At 44.5% G+C, this 10,052-nt stretch overlaps 1 protein-coding gene across 10 annotated transcripts in view; it reads left to right on the top strand.

Moving 5' to 3' along the window:
* ZC3H12B (zinc finger CCCH-type containing 12B) overlaps nt 1-10,052 on the top strand; it is a 74,158-nt gene that overhangs the window by 29,949 nt on the left and 34,157 nt on the right. For 2 of the 10 annotated variants that reach the window (XM_049827873.1, XM_049827874.1), the window contains exon 1: nt 9,519-9,912. The exons of the other annotated variants lie outside the window; for them this stretch is intronic. The gene's annotated coding sequence lies outside the window, so the exon portion shown is untranslated. Of the gene's footprint in view, nt 1-9,518; nt 9,913-10,052 lie in introns of those variants that run through there. 10 annotated transcript variants of the gene reach the window in all.

Here is a 10,052-nt window from a genome sequence, read left to right as displayed (position 1 = left end):
CCCTTACAGATGTGGCATATAGCCTGCCACTACAGTGACCTGCTCCTGCTTCTTTAGTGACCTCTGAACATGGCCAGGGACCTGGGGACTGGATTGGCTGTCACACATGAGCGTGGCTTTAATTGTCTGCATTAGGTTCTCAAGTCAGAGAATGCACTCTTGAGAGGAAAGAAAAATGAAATAATGTGTCCTGGCAGAGGAGGACCTCTCACCAGGAGTGACGGAGAATGAAAAAGGATAGGCAACCAGGAGGGTTTGTCTGTGGAAGGGTTGGGGCCTGAGACTGAGGTGGCAGCTGGGAGGAAGGCAGGCAAACTGAAAATCTGAAAATAAAGCTAATTTGGAATTTTTGTCTAGCCAAGGCTTCAAAGGGGTAACTCCTACTTATCTGTAAATATTTCTACTCCTGCTCATTTATTTCAAAGGAACTGAGGTGTGTTCTGATTCAGGCCAATGCATTTATATCAAATAGTGTCTGGAACTTTCCCATTTATTAAGTGTCGTGATGAGGAATCACACAGCCTTCTCTTGTGCACTCAGCTGAGCTAAAACTAAAACTACAATAAAAATATCACTTGCTACCTTTGGAAATGACATACATAGTCTGAAACAATACAGAAAACCTACTGAGAAACCAGGCACAAAAATGAAAGCAAAAAAGGAAAACTCAAAAATGTTCTGTGTAACAAAAGACATTTAGGCCTGTAGAAGGGAATGTGACAAGCTAATTTTCCCTCTACCTTCTCTTGAGTTCTTGTCAAGAAGGAAGAAAAGGCTTAAATTCCTGAATTCTGATACTAGGCCAGTCTCCAAGGAACTTTTGCTAGTATATACCTTCTCTGCCCTGCCCTGCTTGCCTGATGATGATGTTTAAGCAAATCTTTTGTAACTGAGGCAGCAACTGTTTATCAGTGGGATTTTCTTTTTCCTACACAAATTATGCTGAGTGATCAATGTAATGTAATGTGGATCAGACCCTGTCCCAGACAGTGTGAGAAGCTAAAACTCCCCAGAGTGCACTTTGGCCCTTTTTTTCTGCTTTCACTGATCAGTGGAAACGAAAGATCCAGAAAATCAGGTCACTCATAAAGACTCTTCAGCAGTTAACGATGACATCAGAATCAGTGCACTGCCGCTTTCTGCTCATTTTTCCTTGATAATAATAACTGTAGTCATCTTTTTAAATGCTTGTAATTCCTAGTGAAGTAAATGGGACTTTGGAATAAATGCAGACTCTAGTATCAGACCCCCAGTTATTTTAAAGATTGGGTGTTTTAATAGCAAAAATGATTAATTTTCATTAAGCACAGATAAACAAGGTGGGTTTTTTTCCTTTGGTTTACCTGTGTTCTTCAACCTGCCCTTTACTATTCTCTTGTTCTCTGTGGCAGTCTGTTTTCTCTAAGTGCTTTTACTGCTGCTTCTGTTTACCACTGTTGTCCCTTGTGCTGCTTTGGAACAGGGACACCATTTTTGTATACAACTGTAAAGTAATATAAATTTGCATGAATTTATGAAGCCAACACAAATCTCAGAAACTGATGCCATGTATTACTGCAATACTTTGTAACTGAACTCACATAATCCAGGTAATACAGCTGGTTCTGAGCTAAAAATTGATCTTGGAAACTCTTCACATGCCACAGTCCCCAGCATTTCATATGGAAGATTTGTGCAGTATAATGAACTTGAGGTGTTGGGAATCACCCTTACCAATTTTCTACCCATGGTTTTGGTTGGGGGTTTTTTTTCCAGGAAAGTTGTAAACTGAAGCTGTGGAGAGGCTTGGATGAGGGGGCTGGAGTTGGAAGAAATAAAAAGCCAGAAAACAGGCTTCAGAGCTGAGCTGCTGTGACTAAGGTTTGTCCTCAGTCTGAGGCAGGGAAGTTCCTAATAGCTGGAGTAAATAGCCCCAGACTGAGATTCCTAAATAGCTATAGTTAGGGAAAATAGCTGAACTGATTTTTGTATGTCCTGCCCTTCACTGTCTTATTATCTTAACCATAATTAAGATAAATCCCTCAATAGATTGCTTTTGAGCAGCCACTGAAGCACCTGGGTTGATTCAGGATGCGAAGCAAGCTACGTTCTCTCAAGGATTAATAGGGGATAGTTTGATTGCTTTTTTACACTGCATTAGTAAATTGGTGTTTGCTTTTTGAGAAATAGTTTTCATGGGAGTAGAGGCGTCAGCTCTGAGACCATGCGAATTGTAGGTAGTTGGGATCTCTGAACAGTGAGATCTTCCCTGTCATGAATTTCATCACATTAGTGTCTGCAGTCTTAAGCTATGGAGCAGGATCCCTTCATAATTAGTGCTGTAGAAATCCAAGGACAAAAGCTGGTAGTTCCTGTTCCAAATAATTTACCTAAATATACGGCAAGAAATCAGAAGAGAGAATGAAGAAAAAAAGATGAGAGCACTGGGCATCATGAGAAGCAGTGGTTTAGGTTCACTTAACAAGTGTGCAAGTGGCAGTAGTGATCAAACACTCCCCCTCAAACAAAAGATTTATAGTGTTGATAATCTATTTATCACCAATTATAATTAATAATCAATAGTTAAAGACAGTTAAAAACTCAGGCGACTTGCACAAAACATCTACCTTCTTTTTCTATGAGTTCCGCTAGACAATAAATTAAGAAATAAATTGAAGGTTTCAAGCATTATAAAAATTATTTCAGAGTCTCTTATGAATCTTCCAAGTAATGATTTTAAGTGCTTATCTGTATTATACAAATCCAATTTTTGCAAATGCACTCTTGCTGGCATTGCAGGACATGTATTTCTGCAACAGATAATGAATAAGCAGCAGTTGTGAATGGGGAGATGTTTTCATTGTTTTCTGCATCATTTAAGGCCTTTTCCCTGTGATATCACGTTCTTCAATTAAAGAAAAAGCAGGATGAAGGAAAAACGGTGACAGGCATCAGCATCTTCGTCATCATCTCACAGTTTTTTTAAAGAAATTAGAACATACAAAGTCTGATCCTGATATAATTTGAGTCAATTGCAAACCCTTGCTGCCTTAAAAATTGGAACACTGTAGGATTGAGCCCTAACTGCGCTGTGTTCTCAAAGGGGGCAGGCTTCTTTGATGCATGATTTAAATAGATTAACTAATTGATTTGAAGGGGTAGCAGACAAGTTAGCTACAGTGGGCCAGTGAATCTTGTTCCTAACACACTGAGGGAGTGAGAGCAGGCAGGGTGAGGATATGAGAGGAAGAGAAGGAAAATCCCCTTTAACAGGAGTGATGAGAATCCCAGTCAACATCTGCAATGTTCATCCTATTTTTCACTTCTGATTTTACAGGCTAAAAGGTCAAGGACAGAAAATAAAAATGCAGATGTTCAACTTGTTACTTTACTCTGCTTTGAATGACATAAAAAAACCACTTCACAACATGTTATAAAATATTTAGAAGTTCTTAAACAGGAAGTGAGCCTACCCACAAGCATTAGCAATTATTTTTCTCTCCATGTTTAAAAAAGGGACAGAAAATACTACATCTACATATTTCAAAGTACTTCCAAGTGGTCACAAAGTTTGATGCTTATGGTGTGTTATATGGCTTTAGGCATACTTTTAATGATGTAATACAGAAGTAGGGATGCTTTTAATGTTATATAAACAATAGCTGAGGAACAATTCCTATCATCTTTCTTCCTTACCTCTGGGATAGAATCTTCCAGTACACTCCTGCATTGCTAAAATTCGGATCACTTTTCTGTTTGGGCTGTTCTTGTTTTAATAAAGAGGATAGAGGCTCTCTCTTCACACAGGCCCACATGGAGAAGACAAGGGGCAATGGGTACAAGAAGCAACAGAAGAGTTTTCATCTCGACGTAAGAAAGACATTTTTTTACGGTGATAACAGTCATTCACTCTAACAACCTCCCCAGGGACATGGTAGAGTCCCCATCACTGGAGTTTTTCAAGATGCAGTTGGACAGGGTGCTAGATAACATTGTCTAGACTCCCTTTCCCAAGAAAAGTTGGACCAGATGACTTCAAGGTCCCTTCCAACCTGGGCTATTCTGTGATTCTAATATTTCACCCATTGTATTGCATTTGCATGGCAAGGTTTTGGTAGTGGAGGGGCTGCCACGGTGGCTTCTGTGAGAAGTTTTCCCCATGTCAGACGGAGCCAGTTCCAGCCAGCTCCAAGACGGACCTGGCCAAGTCCAAGCCCATTATCGACGGTGGTAGCGCCTCTGGGATAACATATTTAAGAAGGGAAAAAAACCCTGGACAACCAGCTTCAGCTGGAGAGAGGAGCAAAAATATGTAAGAGCAACAACCCTGCAGACCCCAAGGTCAGTGAAGAAGGAGGGGGAGGAGATGCTCAAGGCGCCGGAGCAGAGATTCCCCTGCAGACCATGGGGAAGACCCTGGTGAGGCAGGCTGTCCCCCTGTAGTCCAGGGAGGTCCACGGTGGAGCAGATCTCCACCTGCAGCGCGTGGAGGACCCCACGCCAGAGCAAGTGCATGCTCTCTGAAGGAAGCTTTGGACAGTCGGACTAGATGATCATTGTAGTTGTTACAGAAATTACGCATGCTAGCCACTGTAATGGGGTTTGACTCTAGGTTTCAGCATAAGCCAAAAAAGATAGATACCTTTATGAAAGTACTTTTTATTAATAGCACTACAGGTCAAGATGGGCGCCTCTGAAGAGGGACCCTGAACAAAGAAATCCCTGGGCAATTATACCCTTACAATCTAAGTTCCCCACCCCTCACTCGACAGTTCAGACCAATAGTAATGTTAAGGTCTGAGGTCTTCTTGCTTTTTTATTGGTTTGATTATTTGCTGTTTCGTTACTAAGCAGTTGCTAAGTGGTCATCTTCTTGTACAATAGCACATCCTCTTAGGTCAGTTTCAGCCAATTCTGTAATTCAGCATGTTGTAACATAGTTGTTACAGTTCATATACCATGATCTCTAGGCTTTGTGTACTCTAGCTATTATTAATATTTAAGCTGGAACTTTAAGTTTCAGCTAACTTTTTCTACAACAGTAGGTCCCTTCCAACTGAAAATATTCTATTATTCTATTCTATTCTATTCAGTCACCCCATGGAGAACCCATGGCAGAGCAGGCTCCTGGCAGGATATGTGGCCCCATGGAGAGGAGCTGACAGTGGAGCAGGTTTTCTGGCAGGACTTGAGATCCTGCAGGGGACCCACGCTGGAGCAATCTGTTCCTGAAGGACTGCAGCCCACGGAAAGGACCTACACTGGAGCAGTTTGTGAAGAACTGCAGCCTGTGGGAAGGACTCACGTTGGAGAAGTTTGTGGAGGACTGTCTCCTGTGGGAGGGACCCCATGCTGGAGCAGGGGAAGAGTGTGAGGAGGAAGGAGTGGCAGAGACAACTTGCGATGAACTGACTGCACCACTCAGGGGAAGGAAGTAGGGAAGTTGGGAGTGAAGCGGAGCCCAGGGAAGAAGGGAGGGGTGAGGGGAAGGTGATTTAAGATTTATTCTTATTTCTCATTATCTTGCTCTGATTTAGATTGGTAATAAATTAAATTCATTTCTCCGAGTCAAGTCTGGTTTGCCCATGACGGTAATTGGTGAGTGATCTCCCTGTCCTTATCTTGACCCACAAGCCTTTTGTCATATTTCCCACTCCCCATCCAATTGATGTTGGGAGTGATAGAGTGGCTTGGTGGGCACGTGGCAGCCAGCCAGGGTCAACCCACCACACCCATCAGAACAGTACTGGAGCATATTAAAGACAGCCTCTTGGGTCTAGCAGTTGCTTTATGCAAGCCTGTCTTTCCCCTTCATTTCCCCAGAAGAATGAGACTTTAAAGGGTTTTATATAGTTTAATTTTTACTTTATTTATACAATACCTCTCTGTTTATATAAAAGCAAGGTCAAAGAAGTACCACTTATGCTCAATATGCATAAGGGTCAAAAACTGGCTGGGTGTGAGGTGTGTTAGGTCTCATATAATGTAATTAAAAATATAGGAATACAAACTTCATCATTTGTACAAGACTACAAATAATTAGCTGTGCAGACAACAAGGGGAAGAAGCAATACCTAAAAGCACTCAAAAGAAATGAAAGCTTGAGGCGAACTCTATTTCGTATCAGTAGGTAGATTCCCATTGCTTTCAGCAGGTTTTAAATTGGACTCTAGATAAATAGCAGTCTTCTGGAACATGTAATTAGCTTGAGATCAGCATCCACAGGAAATCAGTGCCTGCTGTGGTAACATATCCTGTGCTTCTCTCAGTTGTGGAACCAGCATGTCTATTTTCTAGTGCTCTCTTCCCTATGCTGCCTTTGAAGTACTGTGAATCTTCTTTGCTGTTTGTACCCTCCCAGCTCTCCCTGGTTATGGTAATGTAGCAGCTTTTTTTCTCCCCACCATTGAACAATACAGTCCTTTATATGCTGCTTCTGCTATTGCTGCCAAATTTCTGATTATTTTTTTCAGCATAACTTTCAGCAGACAAAGTGATAGAGGAAGAAGAGGGAAGTGCGTACTTTCACCACTGCTGTCAGCTGAGGTAAGAAGGTGAGGAAAAGGCACAATGTACCCTGGAGAGATCTGTCACTATTCTGATAGATGTACACTCTGAGATCCCTAGTGTTTCTAGAGATGAAAATCCTTTTCCAGATTGCAAAGTCAGGAATCAGTACATCATGAGGCATGTTGCTCTGAGTTTAGAGCAGAAGGCCAGGGGACTGGACACCATGGTTGCTCTTTTAGCTCTGACACTAGTACTTGCAGTGCAATCACATTCAAATTGATAGCATTCAGCTTTTGCTTCATGGCTTTGGTCAAGAGTCTTAATGTGTCTGTGTTTCACCTTGTTTACAAAATGGGTCTGTCAGTTCTTTATATGATCTGAAATCACTGCACTGATGTTTAATGTCTGTTTATCTGCTACTTATAAACATTGATATGTGGGATTCAAACAACGATTGGTTTTTCCCAGCACGCAGGTTAGATTCTTCAAAGAGAGGTAAGGGACTTACGCACAAAACTGCCATTGAAAGAAATCTTTCAGCTGACCCGAAAAATTCAACGTTGCTTCTATTTGATTCTTTCTAAACCAAAAGCCAATAGGCAGATACATTTCAAAACAAGTTGCAGTATTATGCAGAATGAAATCAATGCTAAAATACTCCCCTACTCCATTGAGCACAGGACTGAATTTTGTTGCATGAACAAAATTAGCTGCTTCCATTTAACAGCCTAACATCAGTCCACCCAGCCTTATCATTGTGACAACAAATATGGTACAGAACAATTCCAACTGCAAGAATGATACCCCCCCCACCAGGTAATCACCCCGGCTAGAGCAATCAATTCTACAAGACCAGATGTAATGATGAAAATTTTACTTTCTTTTCTCAGTATATGCTTGATATAACACGTTAATGTATATTCTTTTCCTTTTAATTTCTTCACTATTTTCTTTTTTAAAAAAGTAAATTCTGGATACAGAAGAAATGACCCTAACAAAAGTATACTGTTGTTTAATTTGGACATTTCTTCACTATTATTTACAGAAAACTTGACACGTTATAAAGAGCACCCTGATATAATAAAATATGATCAGAGTTCATTTAAAACAAGTCAGTATGGCAGATTAATTTATATAACAAAAATTATATATATAGTAATATTTTATAGTTTGTCAGCTTTTGCATTTTTTTTATCAGAGTATCTGAAACATCTTTACAGACAATTATCAGCAAGTTAAAGCAGTCAACCTGTATAATTTCTTTCTTGCAGATGATAAAACTCAGACATTTACTATTTTGTAAGGTTTCCCAGCTGGCAGGGGAAACTTGGAGACATGAGGACAGGTGAAAATCTGTAGGGACTGACATTAAAATACCGAGAGTACCGTGTGCAGTTCTGGGCCCCACCATTTAAGGAGGATGCGAAGCTGCTTGAACGTGTCCAGAGGAGGGCAACCAAGCTGGTGACAGCGCTGGAAGGAAGGCATGTCCTGTGAGGAGCAGCTGAGGACTCTGGGTTTGTCTAGTCTGGAGAAAAGGAGGCTGAGGGGTGACCTCATTGCTCTCTACAGCTTCCTGAGGAGGGGACGTGGAGAGGGAGGTGCTGAGCTCTTCTCCCTGGGAACCAGTGATAGGATGCATGGGAATGGCTCAAAGCTGCATCAGAGGAGGTTTAGACTGGACATTAGGAAGCTTTTCCTTAGAAAGAGGGTGGCCAAACACTGCAACAGGCTTCTTGGAGAGGCGGTCAATGATCCCCCAAGCGGGTCAGTTCTTAAGAGGCATTTGGACAATGCCCTTAACATGCTTCAACTTTTGGTCGGCCCTGAATTGGTCAGGCAGTTGGACTAGATGATCATTGTAGGTCCCTTCCAATTGAACTAATCCATTATAAAAAAACGTGCACAACATGTTTTATGAAACAAATAGCATTTAAAGAAATAGTAGAGAATAAAGACTAATGGAGAAGAGCCCCCAATAAAACATACAACAGGACTGAACTTTGGCTAATGTACTGCTGGATTAGGTACAAGTCACCATGAGTAGAATGGGTAGTAATGTTGTCAAACCTAAATGTCAGAAAACGGATGAGTCAAAATGGTGCATCCTAAGTTGTGAAATCTGCTTCAAATTCCTGAGTTTTTAAAATGGAACTGGATTCTTTCTGTATGTATCCCACTGGGGTTTTGAGTCTTCGAAATGTACTCAAGTCACATTTACAAGATTTTTTCCTACAACCAGGCCACCCCACTTGTCCTGGCCCACTTTGTATTTTAAGGGAAAGTTGATATTGGTTTCGGTAAGCTTTAGTAAGCCAAAGGCAGTCATCAGCAACACTGAAAGTGACAGGAGGCAACTACGTGCTAGCCCTGAGACTAGTCTTTAAAAGTCAAATTTATGCAAAGCCTTAAGTATTTGCAGGTTTTTTTGTTAATCCTTCAATACATACTCTGTGTAAGAGCACCCATTAGCATCCTAGTGAGCTAAAGGCTTAAGTACCTGCGTACGTTGTTCTTGGCCCATTCCAAAGGGGGGCCTGAGTATATCTGAATTGAGTCATGTCCTTTATTCCTGTAATCTGCAAAACTGGGAAAGCACAGTATTTTCGCCCATACCGCCCTCCCTAATCCTCCCCACCTTGCTTCAGCAAGGGGGTTAGGTGTCCACTGGGGACGGCGCCAAGACAAACCGTCTCCCACTTCCCATTCTTTTCTGGAACCTGAGCACACAGGCCGCCTCGTGACTTGTTTCCAGGAAGCGGTGCTCGTGTGCGGCAAGGCGTTGCTCACACGCAAGAAAATACATTAACAGCGCCCCGATTTGCAGAAACGACTCCGGGAAGCACCAGCCGGCGCAGCCCAGCGCCCCACGCCGCGGCCCTCCCGCGCGCGCCGCGAGCGACGGCCGGCCGCGCACGCGCCCCCCCGCCCCGCGGGCGGGGCAGTGGAACGTGCCTGCGCCGCCCCCGCGCCGGGCGGGCGCGCGCCGCCGCGTGCAGGGTGCGCGTGCGCTGCTCTCGGGGGCGAGCGGGGCGCCGCGAGGAGCCGGGCGCCTGCAGTAGCGGGGGCTGGGCGCGGTTGCTAGGCGACGGCGCCCGGGCAGCGGCGTTGGCCCGGCTGAGGCGCAGGCAGCGATGAGGCGGAGGCAGCGGCCCCCGGGCTCCCGGCGGCGCTGAGCCCTACTCCCGCACCTTCCCCCTTCCTTCCCCGTCCCGTCCCGCCCTGGCGTTGCTCCCCCACCCCCACGCCCCCCTCCTCCTCCTTCTCCTCTCCCCTCGCTCCGGCCTGCCCTTCCCCCTCCATGCGGCGGGAGCGGCCGGAGCGGGGCCCGTGCCGCGGCCGCGCCGAGCCCCGCCGTCCCTCGCCTCTCCGCCGCCAGATCCCGCAGGGAGCCGCGGGCGGTGTCTGCAGCGACAACAGCGGGTGAGGCCCCGGCTGGGGGAAAGGGGGTGGTGAGGGAGGGCGGGGGGGCGGCCGCGGGGCGCCAGCGCTGCGCCGCGGTGGTGGCGGAGTCCCCCTCCTCCGCGGCAGGCGGCGGAGGCGGTCGGCGTGCTGGGAGAGGC

The sequence above is a fragment of the Accipiter gentilis genome, chromosome 24 (assembly GCF_929443795.1).
Source record: "Accipiter gentilis chromosome 24, bAccGen1.1, whole genome shotgun sequence".
Lineage (NCBI taxonomy): Eukaryota > Metazoa > Chordata > Aves > Accipitriformes > Accipitridae > Astur > Astur gentilis.
Note: the sequence above shows the minus strand (reverse complement) of the source record. Positions and strands in the feature narration are given on the sequence as shown.